The sequence below is a fragment of the Geospiza fortis genome, unplaced genomic scaffold (genome assembly GCF_000277835.1).
Source record: "Geospiza fortis unplaced genomic scaffold, GeoFor_1.0 scaffold138, whole genome shotgun sequence".
NCBI lineage: Eukaryota > Metazoa > Chordata > Aves > Passeriformes > Thraupidae > Geospiza > Geospiza fortis.
This window is the reverse complement of record NW_005054307.1, coordinates 1776510-1790510: the sequence shown is the minus strand read 5'-3', so window position 1 is coordinate 1790510 and position 14001 is coordinate 1776510. Positions and strand designations below refer to the sequence as shown.

At 36.5% G+C, this 14001-nt stretch overlaps 1 long non-coding RNA gene across 1 annotated transcript in view; it reads right to left on the bottom strand.

The window, feature by feature from the left end:
• The window catches only part of LOC102044053, a 49482-nt gene that overhangs the window by 25543 nt on the left and 9938 nt on the right, over positions 1 to 14001 (bottom strand). The window lies entirely within an intron of this gene.

Below are 14001 nucleotides of genomic sequence, written 5' to 3'. Positions count from 1 at the left end.
TGCTAGCTCATTAGCATAGGAAGAAAATGCTCAAAATTTGCAGTGAATCTTCAAGATTTAAAAAACATTTAGTGTCGTTTTCAAATGAAGTATAGGTGAGTCTACAGAAATATCTGGCAATTCACATTAAGTACAGTATAATTTTTATACAACTACTAATACAGAGCAAAATTCCTATTCAGTACTTCAAATTAGTTACATGCAGTAGATGCAAAAGCGATTAATCCACTTCATGACATAAAAACTGAGTTGGTAACCTAATGAAAACACAAAATTAAGCAAGATTAAGCTAAAATATAAAAATTCGCATGGGGCAAATGAGACTTCCAGGAAATGAGAGAAGCCAGAGGAAAGGACAGTTGCATTTCAAGAGCTGTCTTCAGGGAATAACAAGAAAATTTAAAAAATATACATACAATTTTACAGGAGATCTTTGATAAGCAATATATTCCAGTTGCCCAAGTCTGACACTGCATAACTCAAACAAAAGTGAACAAGGTTTCCCACACAGACATTTTTCTGAATAGAAGAGAAATAAATAAATGAACCTAGAAGAGGTATTGAAGTTAAAATTAAAAGGAAAACTTGAAATTTTGGATTTAAAAATACTAATAAAAAGATGTTTCAGAGTAACATGGGATACATAAACTTGTACTATTAATATTGTACAATTTGCTGCCCATTGCTAACAGAGTGGTGAAATGGTTGGAGAACATAAGATGGACTAGAATTCTTGTATAAATCTCACACTAAATGACTCCAGTTCTTTTGTAAGACTATCTTATATAATCGTCTTTATGTAACTATTATTAGGTAATGTTTAATATAATAAAAAGTTATCCAAAGGTTTATGTAAGGACTGGAATATAGATGCTCATGTTTCTCATTTGTTGACTCAGAGTTGTAATTTCAGCAATACTGAACTTATGAAATTCATTTATTTATTTGTTAATAAAAAGCCCAGAGCCTGATCCATACTAAAACTGAAATGAACAATTCCCATATTTGGCACAAAATCTGGAATTCTAGCCAAATGTAAGGAAGAGCTTTTCTGAAATGGAGCTTGATCTCAATCATATGTGAGTGAATGATGTGGTAAGGTGCTTGTTTCAAGGCTGTCTCCAGGTCAAAAGAAAAGCATTTGGAGTTTTATGGAGTTATCTCATCATTATCTCTTTCAAAGCCTCATCAACTCTGCAGGACAAATCTGTCTCAGCCAAACTGGTGCTAAAAGGAAGATGTTCATCTAGTCTAACTTTATCTTCTTTTTTCTTCTCAACATAGGGCAGAAGGGCTTTTGTTTCCATAGTTACTAGAGTATTTTCTTTGAACTTCTTCCAGAATACTTTTATCTTTTCCACATGCACTGACAGACAATCCTATGAAGTATGTATGTATTTGTGAAACATTCTGTGCTTCATTACCAATTCTTTGCTGGATATAACACAGGAAATTGAGCCCATTGTTAAAGCCAAATTTCTGACTTGCTGATTTAGGTGTTTTGATATTCAATAATGTATAAATAGACTTCAGAATATTACAAGTGAAAGATAAAATCAAGAACACTAATTCTGAGAGTTTTTCAAAGTTATTATTGTGCAAAGCCGATTTGTTGTTATTAGCTATTCCAAGTCAATATAGTTGCATGCTTTCTAAATTGAAGAGAGCAGCTTTTTTAAAATTAAAGTATGTGCTTCTTAAAAAAAGTTGTATCAATATCTGTTTATGAGCAGTAGGAATCTCATGAAACTGATTGTTGGTTGAGGATTTCTGAGGTTGCTTTTTGATGGCTTTTTGTTTGTTTTGTTTTAAAGAGAAAAATCTGAACTTTAATTGAATGCATCTAGTTTTTACCCTTGAAAACATTTATATCACTTTAAAAAATATTTCCATTGTGGTCTTCAGGCTGGAACATTTCCTCCAAAACCCTTCCTTTGCCATTGAAAGAGCAAGTCTTCAGCAAAAGAGAAACCTCTATTCTCTATACCTAGATACTCAATCCATTCTAAACTGATATCAAATGCCCATGAAAAAAGAGGCAAATCCAACTTCAAATTTTTTTTTTCTTAAAAGATTATTTTAAAAAGATTTTGCACAGAAATACATACAAACAGTTCCACAGAAAGATGTAAAACCAGTTCCATGGACTATACCAGTGGTTGTCAAAGTAGAATTCTCTGAACTAATAGATTTCCAAAGCAATAAGAAGCGAGCTGCCTCTGTAGTACAAATCACCGCTCAAATCTTGCCTTTTTACTCTGAGGGCTTGTGCTCCACATGAAGCTTGAAGTGCCACTCCTTTTACTTCTCCCTGGGTAGCTCACTAAAAAGCCTGGAAACATTGGCTATATTGGAGCTCTCCAACACCGGACACCAGCAGTGGAATGAAAGCTATGCCAAAGTGGTTCTAGTTGGGCTGTCATCTTCTGTCAAAGGGAAGGAGACAACGAGTGGACTGCTTGTTAAGCAGTCAAAGAATTGACACCCCAAATTAAAAAAGAACATCATGCTGGATTGTGCCTCCTTCCTTGCATGAATATGGTAGATGAAAAGACAGAAAATTCTTGTACTGATCCAATTACACTACAGTACAAATAAATTTCTATGAGAAACCAAAAACTTAACAAAACCAAAAAAACTGGTTCTCACTAAGACAAAAGTTATTCCAAATGTTGTCTGTTTATTTTTAGGGGGAAGCACATAACATAAATGCTAGCTTATTCTTACAAATGATTAAGGCTACACAGTGTCCACAAAATGCCACAGAAGACTGGAGAGAAGCATAGACTACATTAGAGACCTCCCCCCGCAACTTTAAGATACAAAAGTCCAACCACCTGAACTATAATTAGCAGCCTCATTTATATTATTTTATATTTATAGTCAGAAAACTCATGAATTCAAGACTCCCTATCACATTTCTGCTACCATTAAAGATTGTTAGCAATCAATAAACTACTAGGGATGACACACCTTCTTCTAATGAAGCATTTAATAAAAATAAGTGGGTTGAAGCTTTCTATTAGCAATTGTCTAAAGACAGTTAACTAAATATTGGCTCAATATCACAATGGGTTGATCTTCCGCTCAGGGAATGTGAATCTTGTAAACAAAGGTTTCACTGACAGCTCAAGAATAAATACACATTACTAGGGCTCTTCCTGACAGGAAAGATGATTTAAGGGAAGTGTTCTACTTCTCTTAGAAAGTAAAGTGGTTTCAATAAAGACTTGTCTAAAATTATACTTGAATGAATTATGTGCCTTGTATCCCTAATTATCTGATAACTGTTGCTAAACATTGTGGGAGTGGACATTACAGGGACAGAGGTCTAGATATGTTATTCCTGATTCTACTGACTCAAGAACAGTAGTGACCATTGAGCCTAGTTTCCTCCTGATTCATCTGTTACAGCAGCTATATGAATTTGGATGAAGTCCACATAATTCATCTTGACATAAGTATGATTTTTTTTTTACAGTGAGAACAATCCATAACTAGAAGAAGCTACTCAGGTTGAGTCCCTGTCACTGGGAGTTTTCAAGGTGCAGTTGGACAGGGTGCTACATATCTCATGTAGAGTCTCTTTCCTATGACAGATTGGACCAAGTGATCTTTCAAGGTCCCTTCCAATCTGGGCTGTTCAATGATGCTATGTTTGTGTTAGCAAGGGATCTGGTACAAAATTTGATAGAAGTTTCTTTGCTGCATGTAATTTAACTTTAGTTAACTATCTATACCCATGAGATATGCAGAGAAGGCATAAAACAAATAAAGTGACAGTGGTGTCTTCTCCAGATGCTTCATTGCTCTGAAGTATCATTTCACTCACATGTGCAATGTGTCTGCATTGGCCCCAGTGGATTTCAAAATTGGATCAAAAATACCCTTTTTAGCCAAATTATAAGTCTATTAGACCATTAAAAAAGATCCTAGTATATCTCATTTATTAAAAGGGCAGCAATGTTTGTGAAAAATAGCTCCTTATTCCCAGATGGAATAAGAGCTGCTCTCTGCAGTCACAGAGACATTTGGTAGTTACCACATGATGTTGACACAGCTGCAGGCCCTGGTTGCTGCACCAGTTTCACATGGCTCTGCTCTTTCCTTCCTCCCTCCTCAAATCTACAGAAAAGTATTGGACAGCTTCTCATGCAGTTGGTTTGTGCTTGAGTTGTTACAAGACTCTATCACTGTCTCTCTTGATGTAGGCATGTTTGGCTTTTGTATTTTCAGTAGGGTTATGAAGTCAGATCAATGCCTGTCTTTGAATACAAAATTGGTTGTTGGAACATGATTGGGTCAAGAGTTAATGGGGACAGACCAACAAAGACAAAACACAGATGAATTAACTCACATGGGTGGGAGTGAACCATAAAAAATAAATTCATATTGTCTGTGTTTAGTTAGGTGCCTTACTGGATCCTTTGGCTTTATTAAATGTGAAAAACTTTTGTGTCTAACTTATCATACAACCCAAAAAAACTCAGAAGAGAAGGCAGAAAGGAAAAAGCTATTAATATTTTAACATTATGACCCACTGGGATTGTGAAATGTTTCTGCTTTAAATCACTGAATAGTGATCCGCTGCTACAATTTTTGCCTGGAAAATACTAGATGAAATGTAGACAACACAGCACAGATTTCTAGACACAAGTCTCTACCTTCCTTTCCCTTTCTTTTGATTGATGAGTAACTGTTTTTTATGACAAGCTCATGCTGTTAAGTTACATAAAGAGCCTCTGATACAGTCAGATTTGTCCCTAATGCGAAGTTTAGTGTTCACACACTCTTCTTTTTTAAAATCCTCCAAACATTTAATACTCTTTTGGCAACTGTTTCTCTTGGAAGAGTTTCTAGAAGCTCCTTCAGAAAACACTTTCTTTGTCATTATATGGGGAAAAGGGCAGAGAAAAGGGAATTTTATTCTCACACCTTTTCAAGTTTTAAGCTGGTCCTAAATGGGAGCTACTGTGAGAGATACATTATAAATAAAAGTAAGAAAATATTTTTCTTTATTCTGAGAACTGGCTAATCAAGTATCCATCTGTGAGCTACTAGGGGAAAAAATCCATGCTTTCTATGATTTATTTTAGTGTATTTTTTTTTTCTGTAGAGAGCCAGGTGTTAGAAATAAATAAAATGGGTTTTAGAGCTACTCTCTGTGTGTAGCTATTAGTAACTTTTTGCATCAAAGTATATTGACTGCCATTTTTAAATCAGATTATTTGAAATATTTTTTCTTCCATCCCACTAGATTCAACTAATTTTTGTATTCTCTATTGGTACTAAATGATTTGCTTCATATTCTTTGACAAATCCTTGGCCAATTCCATTCAATTTAGCAAGAATGACTACAGATTCTAAAGTTTAACTGGTGACCTGTCAGGTTATTTCTCATACTCCAGTTATATAATATTAATTTTATATATTTTAGACACTATTACATAAGCTTCTTATTGTATAGCACTCCATTATAAAGCAACTTTTGCCACCAAAAAAAAAATCACCAGTTCTCCATTGGCTTTTAAAATATTCTACACAAAACCATTCCACATATACTGCATTACAAAAAGCAAATGGATTACACTTCCTCAGTACTCAGCAACACTGGAAATCCTGGAAGTTGAATATTAAAGGAGGAGAAATGCAAAAGTGCCTTCTAGGATCAAGATAACTGGCCTGTCTGGTACACCCAGTGTTTTATATGCAGTCACTGAGAGTTAAATGTCATTGAAAACCTTTGAAGCAAAGTCCTGTATGAGTAAATTAGGTGTGTCCTGCCTCCACTGATGGGCACAGAACTGAACCTGGCCAGGCAGTTTGCTGTAAATCACTCTGGGGCTCAGGTACGTCTTTGTGGCTTACTGAATGTAACACAACTACTCCCTCAGGCTCCTCCAACAGGCAGCAACGTTGTGGTTGGTACCCTTTAAGATGAGGGTAGAACAGATGGAATTGCTCATTTTAAACATTGACATTAGTTAGAAAAAAGAACAGTACTTCCAGTTTCCAACACTGCCCTCTAATCTAGTTTTTGCAATCCCATCAGAATAAAAGAAATTAGATTAGCAGGACGAAGATCACCATCTTCTTTCCAATGACCAACCAAAGCCCTAAAATGTTGACATTTTCTAAGAAATTTAAATGTAATTACAGTATCTTTCTGTTCAACTTTGGATCAGAAGAGGCTGTGCACATCTCTCTCTCTAAACATGTATTAAAAAACCCACCCCAAAACACAAATAAACAAACAAAAAAAAATCCCACAACAACTGAATACCTGGGGAATTTGATTCCTCTATAGTGCCTAATGACTTTATATACAAAAGATTAATTATCTGGATTTTTGCCTAGTGTTTATGTTCCATACTTGCAATTATTCATAGTGCCCAACTGGGATTTGGATAGGCAGGATCACAAAATACTTGGCTCTTGATTTAAGCAATATATCAACATTCTGAAGTTAATGGGAAGTCATTGTACTTCACAGAAACAAAAACAAGACAAAATTTAAATAACGAGTTAGAGAGAATACACACTCCACGACAATTTTTTGAGCTTTTGGAAGATGGAGAACATACCTGATTTTAATTTAATAGATGGGCTCAAAAAGTCCTAAACAATAATAATAATAATTTAAAAAGTTGCTTTTTGTAACTAGGTTTATTTTTGGAAGAATTGTTATGTTTTGTCCCATGAGAACTGTAGCTCTGATGCTTCTTGAATAGATCTTGACCTTCTCAAGTGCTCTTTGCTAAAGAAGTTACAAATACAGATTACACACCCTAAAAATAGTAATTCAAAGGATACTTATGAATTTTAATCCCTTTTTGATTCCTTCTTGAGGCTGTTAGCAGGCAAGAGGCCTCTCCTCTCCTCAGAGTGATGTGAAGCTACCACTAACAAAGCTTGTAGCCAGATAGAATGATAATCCTACAATTATTTGCTGTATCTAATGAACTGGATATAGCTTTTGTCATGCTTGAAGTCAGAATTGAAGCTTCAGTTGAGACTTGTGTAAACCCTCAATTCCATCTGACAAAATATCTTGCTGCTTCTTTGGTAGCAGCCTGAATGCTCGGCATAAGACATGAACTACCTTCAGAGATATCAATAATGATCTGTAATGGATCAAATACGGTCCCTAAAATTGCAAAAAACCTCTGAAATTAGAAATTTCATGCATCACTTTCCAGACTTATATTTTAATCAAAGAACTAATCACTCAGAACAGTAGTTATTACTAAGGTTAGCTAATAGGACAGATTTCTTCATTCAAAAGTCTGAGGAACAAACAATATTCAAATAAATTTAAACTATTCCATTCTCTTTTGTCCATACATGCTTTTTACACAATACAGAATCTATTCCTCTCTCTGGAACTTCAGACAGAAGTTCAGATGATGAGATGTTTTGGTTTGGCTTTGTTTTGTTTGATTTTGAGGGTTTGAGGTTTGATTTTATCTTAAACCCGTACTTTCTGGATTTCTAACATATATAGCAGTCTTCTAGCTGCCGTTTGGTAGCTGTAAGCCTAAGACGACAGATCCAAGACATCTGAAGACAACTACATGTTGAGGAACTGTTGTGTCTGGAGATATACCCCTCACCACAGTGAGACAGATAAATCTGTGGATCAGAAACACCAGAGCCTGAAAAGGTATTAATTCATAGAGATCATCTGAAATTTTGTCTGGTGGCTTCCAAATGCTTCTTGAAGCAGGGTTTGATACCTAAATATGAAGTAATTAATCTGTCAAATCTGGTGATGAAACCACAGTGTCCTGGAACATGCAGTTCTTGGAAAGGATGCTCCATTTTGGTTACTTCTTGCCTCTTGGGTCTGCTTTTTCCAATGTCTGCAGCAAACATGTCAACAATTCAACCACTACCAGTCCACTACAGTGATTGAATTAGAGGAAAAACTGTTCCACTGACCATAGACCATATTTGTTCAGCTGTCCTTAGGGTTCTGCCTTTAGCCAGTGGGTTCCTTCTTTAGACAACATGACAAAGAATAAGAATAGCCCTATGCACTAGGTCCAAACATACATGGAACTACCTCTGCTGCAGCTTGAACAAAAAATATCAAAGCCATGGCTCTATTTCATAACACAGGGAATCATGCTGACTGGTTTTTTACTGGATGTAATCAGGCAACTATTAAGACTTTAGAAGTGACTTCTCTGCTTTACCTATGTGCTAAATACAGTGTCATTCTAGTCTTTTATCAGAACCACATGGTCTGTTAATGACATATCTTCAAATGTTATTTTTGGATCTTTTCCAGTCTAACTGTCTTGGTTTTACAATTACACTGTTGCTTTATATAGATCTCATTTAGCCCTTGATGGACTACAGACATCCTGTTTGCTGGCCTATTATCCAACCTCTTATCAGTTCCACTCTAAACCATTATTTCAGAGAGTATCTGTTGTAGTTGTGCAACTTTCTCAAACTACAGTGTTTTAATCTACCCTTTCTAAAAAGCTTTTGCTAACTAAAGAAAATAAAGCACATTTTAAGACAACCACACAAGAAAAGGCAAATAGATTAAGACATAACAATATTATTACTTTTATCATATGAAACAGAAATATCTTTTGCATAAGTCCAATGCCGGCACAAATTATCACACTTCAAGCAAAAACCTTCAAACCAACAAATTAAGTCCTCCTTTTGAAGATTTCTGAGGCATTGGAATTTATTTTCAACTTGTCACCAGGGTTTCAAGAGGGATCTGACCAATAACCTTAGACTAGAAAAAAACCTCTTGAAAATGTGCTCCTTCAAGCAAAAGACAGGTTAGAATTTTAATTTATTTTCTTGAAATGTTTTCTCAGGTTGAAGCAAATGGTATGTTTGCAGGCATTGGTCTCTCTATGCTGCATGACAGGAGAAAGCAGATATAATATATATAGCTCTGGGATTACATTTGATGTTAAAGGGATAACTAAGTACATTGTTTTTCAGGGTTTTGTTTTGAAACATCTTGTTGTTCCAAAATGCCAAGGTTTAGCACCAGCTATCTGGGGAGCTGATCATAACAATCATCATTAATACATTACATCACATGTAACCTCAGGCCAGACACAATTGGTTGATGTCAACTGCTCACTAAGAAGTATCTCCACTTGGGAAAGGAACATTCGTAAATATGCTGCTCCCTCCAACTAAACCAAAGTTACCCTGTCATCCTCATCAGAACACTTTCATCACCTTAATGACATGTATTTTGCTGACAGAATTAAACCAAGGGGTGCAATTCCCATTAAATAAGGAGGATGTGAGGAATGAGGGTTAAAGATGGCCCCATTTAATTAGCACTCATTATAGAACAATAGCTACTTCCAAACCAGTTCATAGCAGAATATTTTTTCCTGACAAAATTCTTATTGTGAGAGGCATGGAGAAATTTTGGAGTGCAGGATGGTTGGCACTTTTAGCTTCTAGGTACAATTAGATGAAAAAAAATTTTTTTTGAATATTTATTAAAAGTACCTAAAGGATTTACATAATAATAAGAATAATAAAAATAAGTATAAGAGTACCACCAATACCTCAATCACTGCATTTCTAAAAGCAGTCAGCAGAAAGATTGCTTTGCAATTTTACCAGAGAAAGTAGAGAAGGAACTGGAAAATTATTCTTTGATGGTGAAAAGTATTTGTAACGAAAATCTTCAAGAACATCATCTTGAATGATGACCTATTTCTCACAGAACCATCACAAGAGAACTAACCCTCCATTTATGTTAACCCCCAAAAAATATAAACAAGGCTCTTCAGAGCCGTGATTGCTTATTTTGCAAACCTGTGCCAGTTTTCCAAGGAGTGAATCAAATAAGCAAAACAGTGTTCAAATTTCTGTAACTTCTTTCACACCAAAAATACTGAATTGGGATTTCAGTAGCAGAGAATTAGAATCAGCTTCTACCTCAGAGCTCCCAAGAGCTAGTAGACCAAAAGCCCAAAATAATCAGTTTTCTGACTAAGCACTTTGTTTTCTAGTTGCTTGAAGAGGTTTGGAACTATCTCCCAGTGTTTGTCAGAATTCTCTGAATGGCTTGAAGGCTTTGATGCATGGCTGTTCTGACAACGCCGTGGCTGGTGAGTGTAGTGCCTCAGAGGTCTACAAACAATGCAATGATTCTCTGGATCTCCTCCATGAAAAGCAAACAGTATCAAGTTCACAATTTTTCTCCTCTTCATTAAGAAGGTCTTTCTAGAAATTTCTGTATTTCTATCCTTTTTCCAGCACAAAACCAATTGTACCTTAACTAACATGAGTGAAATGAGACAAATTAGTAGTACTGCATTATTGTTTGTCAAAGTACAAATTTAAGCTATCAGCTTCCACAGCACTGCATATGGACTGATCTTTGAGTGCTACAGTAGATGGTCTATGCTACTGTTATATTTCTCAAATATCAGCTCCTACCTTCTGCTGTTATGAACCCAGATCTTATTTGTACCAATGCAGTTTTGAAATACTGCATTTGGATGTGCTATGCTGTTCTTGCTGTTTTCATTAGCTACAAATAATCTACAAGACTAGTAAGTAAGTCTAGGTTAAATTAAGCACAAGAAGTGTCCAGAACTCATGGCTTTTATGAATGGTCCATCCCAAGACTGGAAAAGGGCATTATGAAAAAATATACAGAGTGTTTTCTAAGCAGGAGGTGTTAACATCAAGTGTAAATGTACAAGAAATTAAATCTTAAAACTTATTTTTCTCCTCTTCTTTAGGATTTACACTTTTTTTTCCTCCATAGTGACCTAAAAATGTTGTGTTGAAAAAAATGTAAGATTCATCATCTATGTATAATCTAACTTAATAGAATTGTTTCTCTACCTAATAATTGGGGAACAGTGAAAGCAGAGTTGCACTTTTCCACCACCTTCTTTGATTTGAGACTGAACCTAAAAGAGATACACTTTCACACCCTTGGGGAAAAAAATAGAAAATTAATCTTCCATTGCTGTTCTGCCTCTGTTAGCAGCAGGGTATGAGGTCACACTGTTGCCTCAATAAAGACTGCTCAACCTCCTACGCCAAGTGATGTGGTTCCTGCAGAGTATGAACAGCTTGTCTATGAAAGAATCTCTGGATGCAGTGGCTCTATAAATACCTAGCCTTTGCTGTTAATAAGGTATATCAGCTGGTGAAATGTCTTGCAGATGACTAAAGGCTATTGAACAGTAGTTTGTCAGCCCTGTAAAATTGCTCTCCCACACCTTCTCCTTCACCCACACACAGGCATAAATCCGGACAGAACTGTAAGTTCCCAAGGTGCAAGGTGCAAGATATAAAACTGGGGATTTAATGCCCACTTTCTCCCCAGGCCATATTCCTCCAAGATGGAGGATACAAAAGAAGGGTTGGGTTGTGTGGTGGTGGTTGCTGAAAAGCAAATACTGCAGCTACTGACTCTCTAAAAAGGCTGGGAAATGCCTGGATCACATTGTTAGCATCACCCTCAACATTACCTGTGTTTTTCCTTTTCTGTGTCTACTCTATTGAGCTGCATTTGTGAAAGAATCATAGAATATCCTGAGCTGGAAGGGACTCAGAAGGATCATAACATCCTACTCCTGGCCTGGCACAGGGTAATCCCAAGAATTACATAATGTGCCCAAGAATGTTGTCCAAATGCTTTTTGAACTCCATCAGGCTTGGTGCTGTGACCACTTCCCTGGGAGCCTGTTCCAGTGCCCAAAAACCCTCTGGGTGAAGAACCTTTTCCTAATATCCATCCTAAACCTCCCCTGATACAACTTCAGGCCATTCCCTCAGATCCCACCACTTGTCACCAGAGAGATCATTGCCTGCCCCTCCTCTTCCCCTCACGAGGAAGTTGTAGCTGCAGTGAGGTCTCACCTCAGTCTCCTCTTCTCCAGGCTGAACAGACCAAGTTACGTCAGACCCTCCTTGTACAGCTTCCTCTCCAGAGCCTTTGCAATCTGCGTTGCCCTGCTTTGGATGCTCTCTAGTACCTTTACAGCCTTCTTAAATTGTGGTGCCTAGAACTGCACACCAGTCCTCGAGGTAAAAGACTAGTACAGGGAAAGGCTAGGAAAGGCCTACAGGGAAATGTAGGATATCAGCTGCAACTATTTGAAATATATGCAGTTCTAGTTCCTTTTCCCTTTAAAAGGTTTCTAGTACCAACCTCACTACAGAAGGATTTAGAAGATTACAACTAATGAACCTCATCTAATATTGGCAATTTCCAATACCAGCACTATAAAATACTCACTTGCACAGCCTTAATGCACATCTTACAGGTCATGTCAAACAAGAAAGTGGAACAGATGAATATATGAAGCTACCAGATCTTTACCCTTCCCACAGCCAAGAAAACAGGTATGCTGTGGCTTTTTGCAGCTGAACACAACACAAAAGCAACTACTCTGGCTAAAGGGGAAAAAAGGGTCAATGATAAGGGAGGAAATATAAGAACAGGGAACTTAGCTTTCCACCAGCCTCCAATCTCTTAATTTTAAGCCCCTCCCAAGACATACTTTCTTTCTTTCTTTTAAACACCAACAAGCTCATGGAGGAGACATTCATTGTTAGTGCCTAACCTGAGTTTTTAGCACACAGTATATTCTTTGGCTAGAGGTTCTACAGATCAGCTAGATATGTGAAGAACCATTCCTGTTGTTTTGTTTTGAACCTTGCTCTGACTACATAGTGGCTACTTGCTAATTTTTGCTCTTCCTCTACCCACAATGAATAATATGGCAGCAATTTTCTGCTCACAGCCTGTGTGCTACAAATGCATCATTAGGTCTCCTCTCCAAGTAGTCTTCTTTCCCTCAATCGCTTGATTGAACACTTCAGCTCTCTGGATTTTTACTATTTGTAACAGAAAATAACTCAGACACTTGTAATTCAAAGGTAGAAGTATAGTACTAAAAAAATCCCAAATAGATAATATAGCATCTTCAAAAGCCCCACTACATCCAGAGCAGAATGCATGACATTTTTAGAAATTATTCATGCTTTTGCATTACTTTTCCAGCTATTAGGAGCAATATGATTTATTACACCACCTAGTCATATTTACAATCAAACCTACAGTGGTCATATTTTGCAGTATTTCATTATTGACTTCAAAAATCATGGCAAGCTTTAAGCCCTGACTTCAGGGGTTATACATTTTAGGGAATATTTCAGGAGAAAATAAAAAACCCCACACCTTTATATTGATTTGCTCATATTCAACCTTTCAGCTTCCCTCTTTCTTGATGTGATAATATAGTTTATTTACATAAACATCCAGGCCTCCCTAACTCTTGCTCACCAAACTGGTGGCCAGTACAGTCCCCCCATTCTCCAACTCCAAGGTCTGTTTTTTTCTTTTATTTGTGCATGATTACACATCTCTAATCTTCACATAAAAATACTCCACACAGTTCTTTCTCACAGTTTGTTCATGCACTCATAAACCAAGCTAACTCTCAGCTCTTCTGCTCTTGAATCTACAGGTGTTGTATTCCCTACTATTCCAATAATAATGGAAGTCCCTTCCAGTACCAAGTTTCAAACCTTTTTTCCAGAGCTGTCAGTCTCTTGCCTAATCCTGATGTGAACAGCTCTAGCATTTTATCTCCAGAGATAAATCAAGGAAGTTTTATTCCTCAGAGTCTGATCTTTAAGAAAGAGATGTCACATTTATTGATAATTTTAGAGGATATAATTATATAAGCACAATTTAATAATTATGAGTCATTGTGGATATGGAAAGAGTAAATCATGTTAAAGAAATCTGGTTACTTTTAAAATGAAAAATGTTATTAGCCTAGATAAACCAAGAGTCTTGACTTAGCAGGGGTCTTAAAAAGGTTCAGAGGAAAGTCAAAATGATGGATCATTGTTATCTTTAAGAAAGATTTGTTGTGGATGGAGTAAAACTGTATTAAAACTTTTCTCCCAATATCAAGCACTTGTGACCCAGCATTCACATCTGAAAGTCTGTATCCTGAAGTCTGA